General features: G+C 46.5%; 2 protein-coding genes across 6 annotated transcripts in view; both read right to left on the bottom strand.

The window, feature by feature from the left end:
- Positions 1-13,872, bottom strand: part of LOC119856780 (RING finger protein 112-like) — a 110,009-nt gene that overhangs the window by 78,223 nt on the left and 17,914 nt on the right. The window lies entirely within an intron of this gene.
- The window catches only part of LOC119856776 (RING finger protein 112-like), a 53,092-nt gene continuing 40,155 nt past the window's right edge, over positions 936-13,872 (bottom strand). For 2 of the 5 annotated variants that reach the window (XR_006282242.1, XR_006282244.1), the window contains one exon: positions 11,583-11,678. The gene's annotated coding sequence lies outside the window, so the exon portion shown is untranslated. Of the gene's footprint in view, positions 947-2,886; positions 2,895-11,249; positions 11,291-11,582; positions 11,679-13,872 lie in introns of those variants that run through there. The other 3 variants (XR_006282246.1, XR_006282245.1, XR_006282243.1) reach the window with 3 other exon arrangements.

Raw genomic sequence — 13,872 nt, 5'->3', positions numbered from 1 at the left:
AACTACTTCACAATAGCCACTCCACAATAGCTGCACAGCAGAGACTTTTCCAGAGTCATTGCTCCTCCACAAGAAGATTTAACCCAGCCCCCACCCCCAAATGAGAGCTGAGATAGGATGAAATTTCATAGTAAAAAGTGCAAGGTCATGCATTTAGTGATTAATAACAAGAATTTTTGTTAGAAACTGGGGACGCATCACTTGGAAGTAACAAAGGAGGAGAAGGACCTTGGAGTATTGGTTGATCACAGGATGACTGAGAGCCGCCAATGTGATATGGCTGTGAAAAAAGCTAACGTGGTCTTGGGATGCATCAGATGAGGTATCTCCAGTAGAGATAAGGAGGTATTAGTACCAATATTCAAGGCACTGGTGAGACCTCACCTGGAATACTGTCTGCAGTTCTGGTCTCCCATGTTTAAGAAGGATGAATTCAAACTGGAACAGGTACAGAGAAGGGCTACTAGGATGATCCGAGGAACGGAAAACTTGTCTTATGAAAGGAGACTCAAGGAGCTTGGCTTGTTTAGCCTAACCAAAAGAAGGCTGAGGGGAGATATGATTGCTCTCTATAAATATATCAGAGGGATAAATACTGGAGAGGGAGAGGAATTATTTAAGTTCAGTACCAATGTGGACACAAGAACAAATGGATATAAACTGGCCATCAGGGAGTTTAGACTTGAAATTAGACAGAGGTTTCTAATCATCAGAGGAGTGAAGTTCTGGAACAGCCTTCCAGGAGGAGCAGTGGGGGCAAAAGACATATCTGGCTTCAAGACTAAACTTGATAAGTTTATGGAAGGGATGATATGATGGGATATCCTAATTTTGGCAATTAATTGACCTTCGACTATTAGTAATAGATATGCCCGATGGCCTGTGATGTGATGTTAGATGGGGTGGGATCTGAGTTACTACAGAGAATTCTTTCCTGGGTGCCTGGCTGGTGAGTCTTGCCCACATGCTCAGAGTTTAGCTGATCGCCATATTTGGGGTCGGGAAGGAATTTTCCTCCAGGGAAGATTGACAGAGGCCCTGAGGGGTTTTCGCCTTCCTCTGTAGCATGGGGCACAGGTCACTTGCTGGAAGATTCTCTGCACCTTGAAGTCTTTAAACCACAATTTGAGGACTTCAATAGCTCAGACATAGGTTAGGGGTTTGTTACAGAAGTGGGTGGGTGAGATTCTGTGGCCTGCGTTGTGCAGGACGTCAGACTAGATGATCATAATGGTCCCTTCTGACCTTTATCAGGGAGTAGCTGTGTTAGTCTGTATCCACAAAAAAACAAGGAGTCTGGTGGCACCTTAAAGACTAACAGATTTATTTGAGCATAAGCTTTCATGGGTAAAAAACCCACTTCTTCTCCTTCTGACCTTAAAGTCTATGATTCTATGACAATTTATGCAAAATTTACATAGGAACACCCAGCTGTTCTGGCTCAATCCAAGCCCTGTCTGTGAGAGACTGAGAGAGGTGGGACTCATGGGGGTGTGTGTCTAGGATATTGGGGAGGGTGCAGCAACAAACTGGTGGGTGGCGTGGGGGTGTGTGTGATGTGATTAGATTTCTAGTAGCAGGGAATGGGGGAGACATAAATTCAGGCTGAGGGGAATCACTGAGGGTTTCCATTATTGGGAAGGTGAGTTGCACCAGGACTCCCTCCAAAAAGATCCCTCTGTCCACCTTAGCCAACAAACAGCTGCCTGAAACCTTCCCTGCTCCCCAAAATACCATCACCTCCCCAATACCCCATCCCATTCTCAAGAAACTCTCTTTCCCAGGTCACAGGGATTGCCTGCCATCCCACAGGGGAGATGGATTTTCCTTTCCCCTGCTCCTAAAGCAAAGACTTGTGATATGGACATTATTGACATTATTGACACAAACTGTGACCGCATTGTTGCAACCAAGGTCCTACAGTGGCACCGAATCTTGTTCAAAGAAGGTCAAGTAAGGTCTCAATGAAAAGGTTATGATTTGCTGGTTACGATTATGCTATCTGTATGCATGTATCATTGTTGCATTTAAAGTTATAAATATTGGCTCAATACTGTCTGTATTTCAAACTTGTGCTATGCTTCTGGGTGACACCCCAGACAATTTGGCATTAGCACTGCCTAGCCTGATTGATGGCCCATTAAGGACTATCAGCGATACAACTGACCCATTGAGAGAAGGCAGATACACCTTGTGACTCAGCAAGGCCTGCAGGGGCCAGCCTATGAAGAGGACTTTAAGGCTTTCAAGCCATATGCTGGGCAGCTTGTGTTTGGACCAAAGGAAGCACATGACACATGGCAAGAGACTATAAAAGGCAGCTGCATCTTCTCCATTTTGTCTTCTAATGAACTGCTTCTTACCTCTGGAGGAACCTTGCTACAAACTGAAGCTCTAGGGACTGAATGACCCATCCCAGCGGTGGATGTTCTTCAGAGACTTGATTTGAGCCTGCAGTTTATTCCATCACTGATCCAAGCCTAAAGCAAGAACTTTGCCATTACTGTGTGTAATTGATTCCATTAAACCAGTTTTAACTCTCATGTATATTTCTTTCTATGAATAAACTTTTAGATTCTAAAGGATTGGCAACAGCGTGATTTGTGGGTAAGATCTGATTTGTATATAGACCTGGGTCTGGGGCTTGGTCCTTTGGGATCGGGAGAACCTTTTTTCTTTTGTTGGGGTATTGGTTTTTATAATCATTCATCTAAATAAGGAGCGGTGCTGGTGGTGATACGGGGAAACTGGAGTGTCTGAGGGAATTGCTTGTGTGACTTCTGGTTAGCCAATGGGGAAAACCAAAGTCCTCTCTGTTTGGCTGGTTTGGTGTGCCTCAGTAGTGAAGGACCCCCAGCTTTAGGCTGTAACTGCCCTGCTCTAAACAATTTGTCCTGAATTGATACTCTCAGAAGTGTCCCGCCAAAGGCAGCATCGTTACAACATTACTGAGATGTCACTGAAATTCTCCCTGCTGTGGTTTCCAGAAGGATATTGTCATATATTGTTAGGACCAGGACCGAATACATCACAGACCCAGAGATCTCTTGTGGTGGAAGCAGGGACAGCACCTATATGAACAGCAAAGAGGTGAATTCTCTGACTTTAAACTAGCCTTTGGGCTCAGGGATCACTATGTAATTTATATACCCAGTGTGAAGCATATTAATAACAATTTATAAGAAGCACTTCAAAGCCCCATCTGACACAGAGTGAGAGACGGTCCCTGCCCCAGCTGAGATTGGGGCTCCGTTGTGCCAGGTGCTGCAGAGACAGAGACAAAGAGGAAGAACTGTTTGTGGGTTTCCCCATGGGTAGAGGACTGCTTAAAAGCTCCCAGACCCACGATGGTAAACGTGCACTGTGGGGTGAAGGGGGTGGACCTTCAGTGGTTTTTCCTTCTCCTGGGGGGGGAAGAGTCTTTGGAGTTGGCTGGTTGAACTCCTCCACCACTGAGGGAAACAGGATGGAGGGCATATTGCCAGGGAGAGATGGTGAGTCCTAGCTAAAGATGCCGATATTCCCTCCACTCATGTCCATCACATGGTGCCGGGACTGGGAAACCAGGGATCACTCTGCTCTCTGCCCATGAGCCTCAGGTGGCAAAAGAGCAGGAAGGCCAAGGCCCAGTGGATGGGGTTGGGCACCTTCATTGGCCTTGTCCATGAGTGAGGCTGACTCCGTGTGACGGAGACTGAGAGACATGGGCCTCTGAGAGTCACTCCCCGGCATCATCAGCCAGCCAGCCAGCCTGGACCACGTGCACACACTAATACAAATTCCCTCAGATTTTACCCTAATCTCTCTTATTACTGAATATTGATCTAATCCCCCAGCAACGTTTCCTCTTCTCTATTGAATTCTCAGTTTGGAATGAAAATAACTCCACAATTTGAGGCCTTTGCCCCCTCCCCCACACATTAAAACAGTAGCTGCTTTGGGTTTTCGATGGAAACAGTTGGCCTGATTCATTGGTGCACATTGTGGTTGAAGTTAAAGAAGGTGTTAAATCCACAATGATCAACTTTCCCCTTCAGGATGTGTTCCTTTTCTCTCAAATGATCAAGTATGGGTGTAAAATCCCTTCAGGTTTGTCCCTTTTCCCTGCTAATTAATTGATCTCAAATCCCCTCAAGTTTTACTCTCTTTCTCTCCAACTATTGAGTATTGATACAAAAGTCTCTCCATTTCGGGGCTCCTTTTTCCTCCCAGCATCCCCTTTTCTGGTTCTGGAGGGAAACAGATGGACTGGGACCATATGCCAACATACGGTGTCTGTGAGCACGTGGGGTCACCTTCCTCCCAGTGCTCAGGTTTCCTCTCATGTAGAAGAATCAAATTATTTTCCCTTTATGTAAATGAAAATCAGTCTGTTGGTGGACTAAAGTGACTTGTGTGTTTAAAATACATCAAAGTTGGAAGCTTTCACCCCGGCCAGCTGATTATGGTCCCAACTGAGGTTGCTCTGCCTAATCTACTCAAAGAAACCCACATCCATTTGTCCACTTGAACCTTGTGTTGGAGATGGAAACCACCAGCTAGGGTTGCCAACATTGTATTTCAAAAATAAAAGATTGTTTTCTTAGCACCCCGCCGCACCTCTCCTCCCGATATTATTATTGTCATCATCATTATTATCTTTAATAATAATAAGCAATACTCAACTCTATTCGCAACTCCCAATCGTGTCATACAGAGATGAAGAAATAAGAGACATGCCTTGCAATAATGTAGGGTAGGTGACTTATGCATGGTTACCAGTTTTGGTTGGACGTATTCCTGGAGGTTTTATCACATGGCATAATCTTTAATTAAAGATAAATCTTTAATTCCTGGAGACTCCAAGACATTCCTGGAGGGTTGGCAACCCTAGAGTTGAAATAGGCCAAGCAGGGCCCAATCAATAAATTAAGCAGCTAGACTGGGAGAGATTTAGGCTGCAAACAGGCCACTAATTGGAAGCAGGCTCAGATGGACAGATACAAGAGGGGCCTGCATAAAGCCCATGAGCAGATGGGGGTTGCAGGAAGGTAGGCTGCAGTCAGTCCCTGGAGGTAGGGAGGTGTGTTCAGGGCCATAGAGGGTAGTCTGTGGTCCCTCCCTGAGAAGAGGGAGTAGGGAGGCTGGCAAACCCAGAGAGGAGAAGAAGCCAAGAAAGTTGGAGAAGGCTCAGGGGGAAAGCAGCAAAGTAGGACAGTGCAGGCCTTGGGTGCTGACTGGAGGGTCCCTGAGCTGAGACCTAGAGTAGAGGGGCCCTGGTTCCAGTACCAACCACTGGGGATGTTGCACAGACCAGGCAGAGGCTAGTCGACTGTGTAGGATAATTCATTCTGGGAAGACTTTGATACTCCCCAGAAGGGGAAACATGGTGACCTGGCCCAAGGACCATGACACAAAAAGGAAGCCGTCAGAGTGGCAGAGGATGATGGGAGAGACACTATCAGAGGAGGGTGGAACGCCTGGCCAGAGCGAATCCCCCGGAGGAGACGCCACCAGCGGTAAATGGACCCTGTCACAGGGACATCATATTATCAAACTAAAAACCTCCCCAAATGTTTGTATTTTTAATTTTTAATGATCAAGTATGGGTATACAGATTTAACCCCCTCAGATTTAACCCGTTCCCCCAGTTATTGGCTCTTGATCTAAAATCCCTCATGATCAAATATTGCTCTAGAATCCCCTCAAATGTTGACAGGTTTCAGAGCGGTAGCTGTGTTAGTCTGTATCAGCCAAAACAATGAGGAGTCCTGTGGTACCTTAGAGACTAACAAATTTATTTGGGCATAAGCTTTTCAGTAGGAAGATATAAATATACTAACACATCTTTTCACTCCATGCATCTGACAAAGTGGGTTATAGCCCACGAAAGCTTATGCCCAAATAAATATGTTAGTCTCAAATGTTGACATCTCTAAAATTTTCAAACATTTCTCAAAAATCACTTCAACTGTTGACCCTCATTTATTTTTAAATATGGATCTCAAATCCATTCTAATTTTGCCTCCTTTTCCTTCTAATTCTCAGATATAGATGAAAATATCCCCACAGTTCGGGGTTTCTCCTCCTTCCCATATTAAATTGCAGTCACTTCTGTTTTTTGGAGGGAAACAATTGGCCTGAATGATTACCCCACAACATGGACAGATGGTGTGGTGGGGGGTTTAACACCCTATGATCCACTGTCCCTTCAGATTAAATGCCTTTTCTCTCCAATTATTAATTATTGACCAAATATCTTGTTAGAGTTGACCTCTTTTCCCTCTGATATTCAAATACTGATTGCAAATTCCTTCAAATTTTAAATGAGAGGCACACAATCATGCTTACCATTTATCACTCCACCCACAAGATTAAACAACTGATTGAGAGGGATAAGGTTTGGAACACAAATGGTGGGAATCTTTGATGGGATGGCCCCCCATGGCAATGGGGATCTTATATTCGACCGTACAACCAATTGTGGTGATCGGAAACCAACTGTTTTTATTAGTAAGTATGATGAGTTTGGCTTGCTGGGTAAGAAAAACTGTCCAAAAGGTAAAAGAGCCTGGAATGTGAAGTCAACTATTGCCATTGTTGGCTTGACCAGGATGCAAGCCGAGGTGATGATGAGGTGAGGTGATGATGATGGCTTTGGTAAAAGTGTCATCAAGGAGGGGATTGTAATGAGAGACCTGGACTTGACATGACCCACAGCCTTCTTGTTTATGGACTTAGTATAACCTGCAGCCATCTTGTATACTCAGCCATCATAAGTCAGAAACAAAACTAGAGAGTTGGGAGAATTCGGCCTTGATGTAGGCAGACAGAACAGTATTAGCTGCAGCATTGCAAACGGGTAGATACAGTGAAATCACAGATTCATGGGACTAAAAGGGAGTATGGGTAAGCTAATCCTGAGTTTCTATAAATTTCTTCCTGGGCACCTGTGTGAGTTTTGTTAAAAGTTGGTTTGGCTGAGAGGAGAAATTATAAGGTTTTGCTGTTGCTAAAGACATTGGTTTAGTTCTAAGGTCCACCCTTCATTCATCCTCATCGTGAAGCAATTTTTTCTGGGGCTAGTGTGGATCAGCTCCCCAAAATCACCAGCCTCCAGACGCACAATCACTGCCTGCCTGGGTCCCTGCGGGCCTCGCCCTGTATGGGCTGGATAGAGACAGGCACCCGCTGACCCCTGCATCCTCCGAGTGTCCCCCTGGACCGTATGTGACAAAGTGAGTTTTCCTTCTTGTTCTGATATATGTGAGTCTTTCTGTTTTGCATAAATACTGTGCATACCTCAGTTTCCCAGTGTATTGCACCAATGGTGGGAATAAGGGTGTCACTTTTGCGGAGACCCCCTGGGGCAGGTGAGGTGTCTTCAGCTGCCTGCATGTAAGCAATGGCTGGTGCCCTTCATAACCTGAAAACCAGGAGGGGAATGCGACCAGATGACGTTTTGCCCGGGAAGCAAGACAAAGACCAGGAGGAGGGGCAACAGGAGTGCCAGAGGTCAGGCCACTGGAAGCAGGTCAGTCTCCTGTTGGGAAGCCAGAGAGGGTACCCGGGGGCACCAGGCCCTGGATCCCCCCCCAGGATGGACTTTGCTGAATGGTCCTGCTTTTTGGCTAACAAGCTCTGTTCTATGTTCTTTCCCTGTCGACTAATAAGCCTTCTGTTTTACAGCATTGGCTGAGAGTCACTGCTAACTGTGAATTTGGGATGCAGAGGCCTCTGGCTTCCCCAGGGTTGCCATCCAGGTGGACCCACTCCGGGAGATGCATATTGAGCACAGGGGTGGTGAATGCTCCAAGGTCAGACCCAGGAAGACCATAGCCGATGAAGCTTCTTGGCCTGGACAGCGTGCCCTGAGTGGAATCATGCTACCCGAGAGTCCTGGCTGGCTTCATACAGAGCAGTTCCAGAGCATCGGCCCTGTCTACACTCCAAAATTAAGTCAACTTAATTTAGATTATCATGCAGCCACTGCAGTAATTACATTGCTTGTGCAAGGCTAGACTTTGCTCCTTGTGTCGACGATGAAAGGCCCAGGATGGCGCGAGAGGGCAAGGGGAGAGAGACTGCACGTTTGTAATGGGAATAACTCTTTGGATGGTAAAGCCCTCAAAACCCTTGTATCTCAAAGAGCTAAGAGCTGGAATTGCCTTGCGTAGGCAGAGCTCACCAGGTCCTACTGTAATTATGCAAAGTGTGGGCCATTTGTGGAGGGAATAATGCTTTGCGTGGTAGAGACATGGCTGGTACTTAAAGCTCCCGACCACCTTGTATCTCGAAGAGCTGAGCTGAGAGCTGGAATTGCCTTGGGGAGGCAGAGCTCACCAGAGGAGCCAGTTGTCCAGCCCAGGACAGGCTGATGTTAGAGCCCAGCAGCAGTTCCAGCTATTTGAGAGGCAGCAGAGCAAAGCAGCAGCTGGATTCATCCACAGCCCACAGTGTTCGGTGGGGGAACAGCTGGGGAAAAGCCATTGCATGTACTACAGCGGGAACAGAGGAATTCACAGCAGCTGTCTACAGCAGCCTAGTGAATGGTGAGGCCTCCCTGTCCCAGCTGCTGGAACCTCTGTCATAGGGCAGGTGGTAGAGCCCTGGAGCTGCCCAGAGACCCTGACTTTCCTGGTCTCCTGGAACCCCAAACTGTGGGCAAGGAAGTTGGGGAGCCACAAGCTAAGGGGAACAAACTGGTTCACATTCAGATTCAGAACATTCAGGGTCCCATTTGTTTGGGACTCTGATGTGCTAAATGGTGGTGGAATGTGTTAAACTGTAAACATACGTCCCCAGTTCACCCCCAACAAAGTTCACTTCTTCAAACCTCTACACTTGCGAGTGGGTACAGATTTGTCTGGCTAAGGCACCCACCATGGGTGCAGATTCCCAGATGACTGTGGAGGCTGGAGACAAAGGTTAAGAAATTGTAGCGAATCCCCTAAAATAAGGACTTGGCCCTGGTTGCTGCCGACACCCCTGGCAGAAGGGTGGCAGGTACACAGGAAAAGTGTAACGCGCTTCCTAGAGTCCAAACATTACAGGCTAAAGGAGATTATCTCACCTAAACCAAGCTCCTTGCTTCTCTGACAAACACGGCTGGGCCCCCTCTTGCCGAATCGCTGCTGTCAGGGTTCCCTCCCCCACTCTGAATTCTGGGGTACAGATGTGGGAACCTGCATGAAAGACCTGCTACGCTTATTTCTACCAACTTAGGTTAAAAACTTCCCCAAGGCACAAATCCTTTCCTTGTCCTTGGACAGTATTGCTGCCATCACCAAGTGATTTAAACAAACATTCAGGAAGGGGCCTCTTGGAGCCCTATCCCCCCCAAAATATTCCCCCAAGCCCCTTCACCTCCTTTCCTGGGGAGGCTTGAGAATAATATACCAACCAATAGGTTAACAAAGTGAGCACAGACCAAATTCCTGGTTTTAGGACACTGAAAATCAATCAGGTTCTTAAAAGAAGAATTTTATTAAAAAAAAAAAAGTAAAACAATCACACCTGCAAAATCAGGATGGAAAATAACTTTACAGGGTAAATAAAAAGATTTAAAATCCAGAGGATTCCCCTCTGACTCTGCTTAACAGTTACAAAACAGGAATAAAATTACCTCTTAGCATAAGGAAAATTCACAAGCTAAAACAAAAGATAATCTAACACATTTCCTAGCTTTACTTAAAGTTTTTGTAATCTTAGATGATCATTTCAGGTATGTTTTTAGGAGATGTTTTTTCCTGCTCTGGTCCCTCTCTCTGTCCGAGAGGGCACACACAAAGAGAGCACAAACAAACCTTCCCCCTCCCCCCGATTTGAACGCATCTTCTTCCCCATTGGTCCTTCTGGTCGGGTGCTAACTAGGTTAATTGAACTGATTAACCGCTTACAGGTAAGTGATTCTGTACCTCTGGCCAAGAGGGATTTTATATTACTGCATACATAAAGGTTGTTACCCTTCCCTTTATATTTATGACAGCTGTCCTTTTGCTTGGGTGGTGAAGGATACAGGGGTATCCTTTTACCTTCTCCTTCTACCCCACCCCAAAGTCTGTTTGGCCCCACAGTCAGGAGATGCCCCCCCATGGTTTATTCCCCAGCATGGTGACCCCACATCTTCATGTTACCTTCATACGTCATCTATGGGACTGGCTTACAACGCTTAATTTACATGTCAACTGAGGTGGACAGGCGAATGTACGTCCTTTGTCTGTCAGAAACTTGTCTGCTGACCCTGCCTTTATTCAGACTTGAAAATATGTTTTCCATATGTACATATATGTGTAACCCCTCACCTCATGACAATTACACATTACACCCGTATATTCATTCCCAGTGTACTCCTAGCTTGCATTCAATACATTACAAGACATTATTTATGGCTAAATACCATGACAGCGGTGTGTTAGGTGCAGCGAGTTTGTCAGGCCTGTTAGGAGTTGCTGATACAGGGCACTGAACCCTCCGCCAGCAGGTGCTGATGGGCCTGGGTGTCAAAGAGTCATTGGAGGTTTTCAAGAGGGGGTTGGACCAATGTCCCTTCTTAGAATCCGTGGGCGACGAGTCCCCTGCTCTGCCGTGGCGTGTGGGTGACGTGTCTGGGCCACGCTGCAGCTCAGTCACTCCATTTGTCACCCCAGACTGGGGGGGAGGGTACCATTCAGATCAAGGGGGCCATATCACACAGCTCCTCAGTGCCGTCCCCCTCGTCCTCTTGGCTGCGGTGGCCTCGGCCTGATTCATATCCTCTGGGCAATGCTCCCACTAACTCACCCTCACCCAAGCCTGCCCAAATCCCAGCTATGCCGCCCGCTCCAGCTGCAATAGCTATTCCCTCAGTTATACTGTATGAAAAAAACAGAGAAGGCAGCTGCGACGAACCCAGCACACCAGCCGCTGCAACGAACCCAGCACACCAGCCGCTGCGGTGACCGCTCGCAGAATCACGTGCTTCCCATTCGCCTCCTGCATCCGTGTCAGCTCTGCATCCCGCCTCCTCAGCAGGTCCTCTTTCTCCCACATCAGTGCTGCATCCAGGTCCATCAACGGGAACTCTTTCTTCGGCAGCATGTCTATTCGGCACTGCTCCAGCAACTTCTTGCGCCGCGCCACGAGCTCCTGAGACGAGATAAACATGTTCTGGGAGAGGAAACAGCAAAGATTAGATGTGGCAAGTGCTGCAAAGACCCCGACCAAGATTGGGGCTCACGTCACACCGAGCAATGCACACACACACCCCATTGCTGAGTCAGATCCCTCCCCTGTTCTGCTGGGCTTGGAGTCTCCCATCTCTGCAGCCACCCTGGGAACCAGACATATTAACTCCCATCTTCTACTCCAAACCCTGAATCCCATAGAGGTGACCAGGCTATTTCTCTTGGGTTCCCATGGCTGGGGACACAGCCCCTGTCACTCACCGTCGTCTTCAGAAACACAGCATAGTCTTTGCGGGCGCTGTCCATGGCTCTCTCGTTGATGATGCGATGCTGATAGCACTTTCCATGGGTCTCCAGGAAGGTCTCGGCCTCCCAAGTCAGCTCCGCCGCTAGCGCCATCAGCAGGGTCTCCTCCAGCTCCTTCATCTCCTCCCGGCATTTCCTCAGGAGTGACCTGCGCTGCTACACCAACTGCTCCGCCATCGCGCTCGGATCCACCTTCAGACAGTCGACCATGCCCCGGGACAGGCCGTGCTGCATTGAGCGGCAGGGGAGGGGGACAGTAGGGGGGCATAGGCTCTTGAAAGCGGCGAGTGTGTGACCCTGTCATAGATTCATAGATACTAAGGTCAAAAGGGACCATTCTGATCATCTAGTCCAACCTCCTGCACAGCGCAGGCCACAGAATCCCACCCACCCACTCCTACAAAAAACCTCACCTATGTCTGAGCTATTGAAGTCCTCAAATCATGGTTTAAAGACTCCAAGGAGCAGAGAAGCCCCCCTCAAGTCACCCATGCCCCATGCTACAGAGGAAGGCGAAAAACCTCCAGGGCCTCTCCAATCTGCCCTGGAGGAAAATTCCTTCCCGACCCCAAATATAGCGATCAGCTAAACCCTGAGCATATGGGCAAGATTCACCAGCCAGATACTACAGAAAATTCTTTCCTGGGTAACTCAGATCCCATCCATCTAATCTCCCATCTCAGGGGATTAGTCCTATTTACCCTGAATATTTAAAGATCAATTACTTACCAAAATCCCATTATCCCATCATACCATCTCCTCCATAAACTTCTCGAGGAGAATCTTAAAAACAGATAGATCTTTTGCCCCCACTGCTTCCCTTGGAAGGCTATTCCAAAACTTCACTCCTCTGATGGTTAGAAACCTTCGTCTATTTCAAACTTCCTGGTGGCCAGTTTATACCCATTTGTTCTTGTGTCCACATTGGTGCTGAGCTGAAATAATTCCTCCCCCTCTCCTGTATTTATCCCTCTGATATATTTATAGAGAGCAACCATATCTCCCCTCAACCTTCTTTTAGTTAGGCTAAACAAGCCAAGCTCCTTAAGTCTCCTTTCATAAGACAAGTTTTCCATTCCTCGGATCATCCTAGTAGCCCTTCTCGGTACCTGCTCCAGTTTGAATTCATCCTTTTTAAACATGGGAGACCAGAACTGCACACAGTCTTCTAGGTGAGGTCTCACCAGTGCCTTGTATAACGGTACTAAAACCTCCTTATTCCTACTGGAAATGCCTCTCCTGATGCATCCCAAAACCGCATTAGCTTTTTTCACAGCCATATCACATTGGCAGCTCATAGTCATCCTATGATCAACCAATACTCCAAGGTCCTTCTCCTCTTCCGTTATTTCTAATTGATGCGTCCCCAACTTATAACTAAAATTCTTGTTATTAATCCCTAAATGCATAACCTTATATTTCTCACTATTAAATTTCATCCTATTACTATTACTCCAGTTTACAAGGTCATCCAGATCCTCCTGTATAATATCCCGATCCTTCTCCGAATTGGCAATACCTCCCGGCTTTGTATCATCTGCAAACTTTATTAGCACACTCCCACTTTTTGTGCCAAGGTCAGTAATAAAAAGATTAAATAAGATTGGTCCCAAAACCGATCCCTGAGGAACTCCACTGGTAACCTCCCTCCAACCTGACAGTTCACCTTTCAGTAGGACCTGTTGCAGTCTCCCCTTTCACCAATTCCTTATCCACCTTTTGATGTTCATATTGATCCCCATCTTCTCCAATTTAACTAATAATTCCCCATGTGGCACGGTATCAAATGCCTTGCTGAAATCTAGGTAAATTAGATCCACTGCATTTCCTTTATCTAAAAAATCTGTTACTTTTTCAAAAAAGGAGATTAGGTTGGTTTGGCACGATCTACCTTTTGTAAAACCATGTTGTATTTTGTCCCATTTACCATTGACTTCAATGTCCTTAACTAATTTCTCCTTCAACATTTTTTCCAGGACCTTGCATACTACAGATGTCAAACTAACTGGCCTGTAGTTACCCGGATCACTTTTTTTTCCCCTTTCTTAAAAAAAGGAACTATATTAGCAATTCTCCAATCATTCGGTACTATTCCTGAGTTTACAGATTCATTAAAAATTCTTGCTAATGGGCTTGCAATTGCAGGTGCCAATTCCTTTAATATTCTTGGATGAAGATTATCTGGGCCCCACGATTTAGTCCCATTAAGCTGTTTCAGTTTTGCTTCTACCTCAGATATGGTAATATCTACCTCCATATCCTCATTCCCATTCGTCATGCTACCATTATCCCCAAGATCCTCTTTAGCCTTATTAAAGACTGAGGCAAAGTATTTGTTTATATATTGGGCCATGCCTAGATTATCTTTAACCTCCACTCTATCCTCAGTGTTTAGCGGCCCCACTTCTTCCTTCTTAGTTTT

The sequence above is a fragment of the Dermochelys coriacea genome, chromosome 6 (genome assembly GCF_009764565.3).
Source record: "Dermochelys coriacea isolate rDerCor1 chromosome 6, rDerCor1.pri.v4, whole genome shotgun sequence".
Lineage (NCBI taxonomy): Eukaryota > Metazoa > Chordata > Testudines > Dermochelyidae > Dermochelys > Dermochelys coriacea.
Note: the sequence above shows the minus strand (reverse complement) of the source record. Positions and strands in the feature narration are given on the sequence as shown.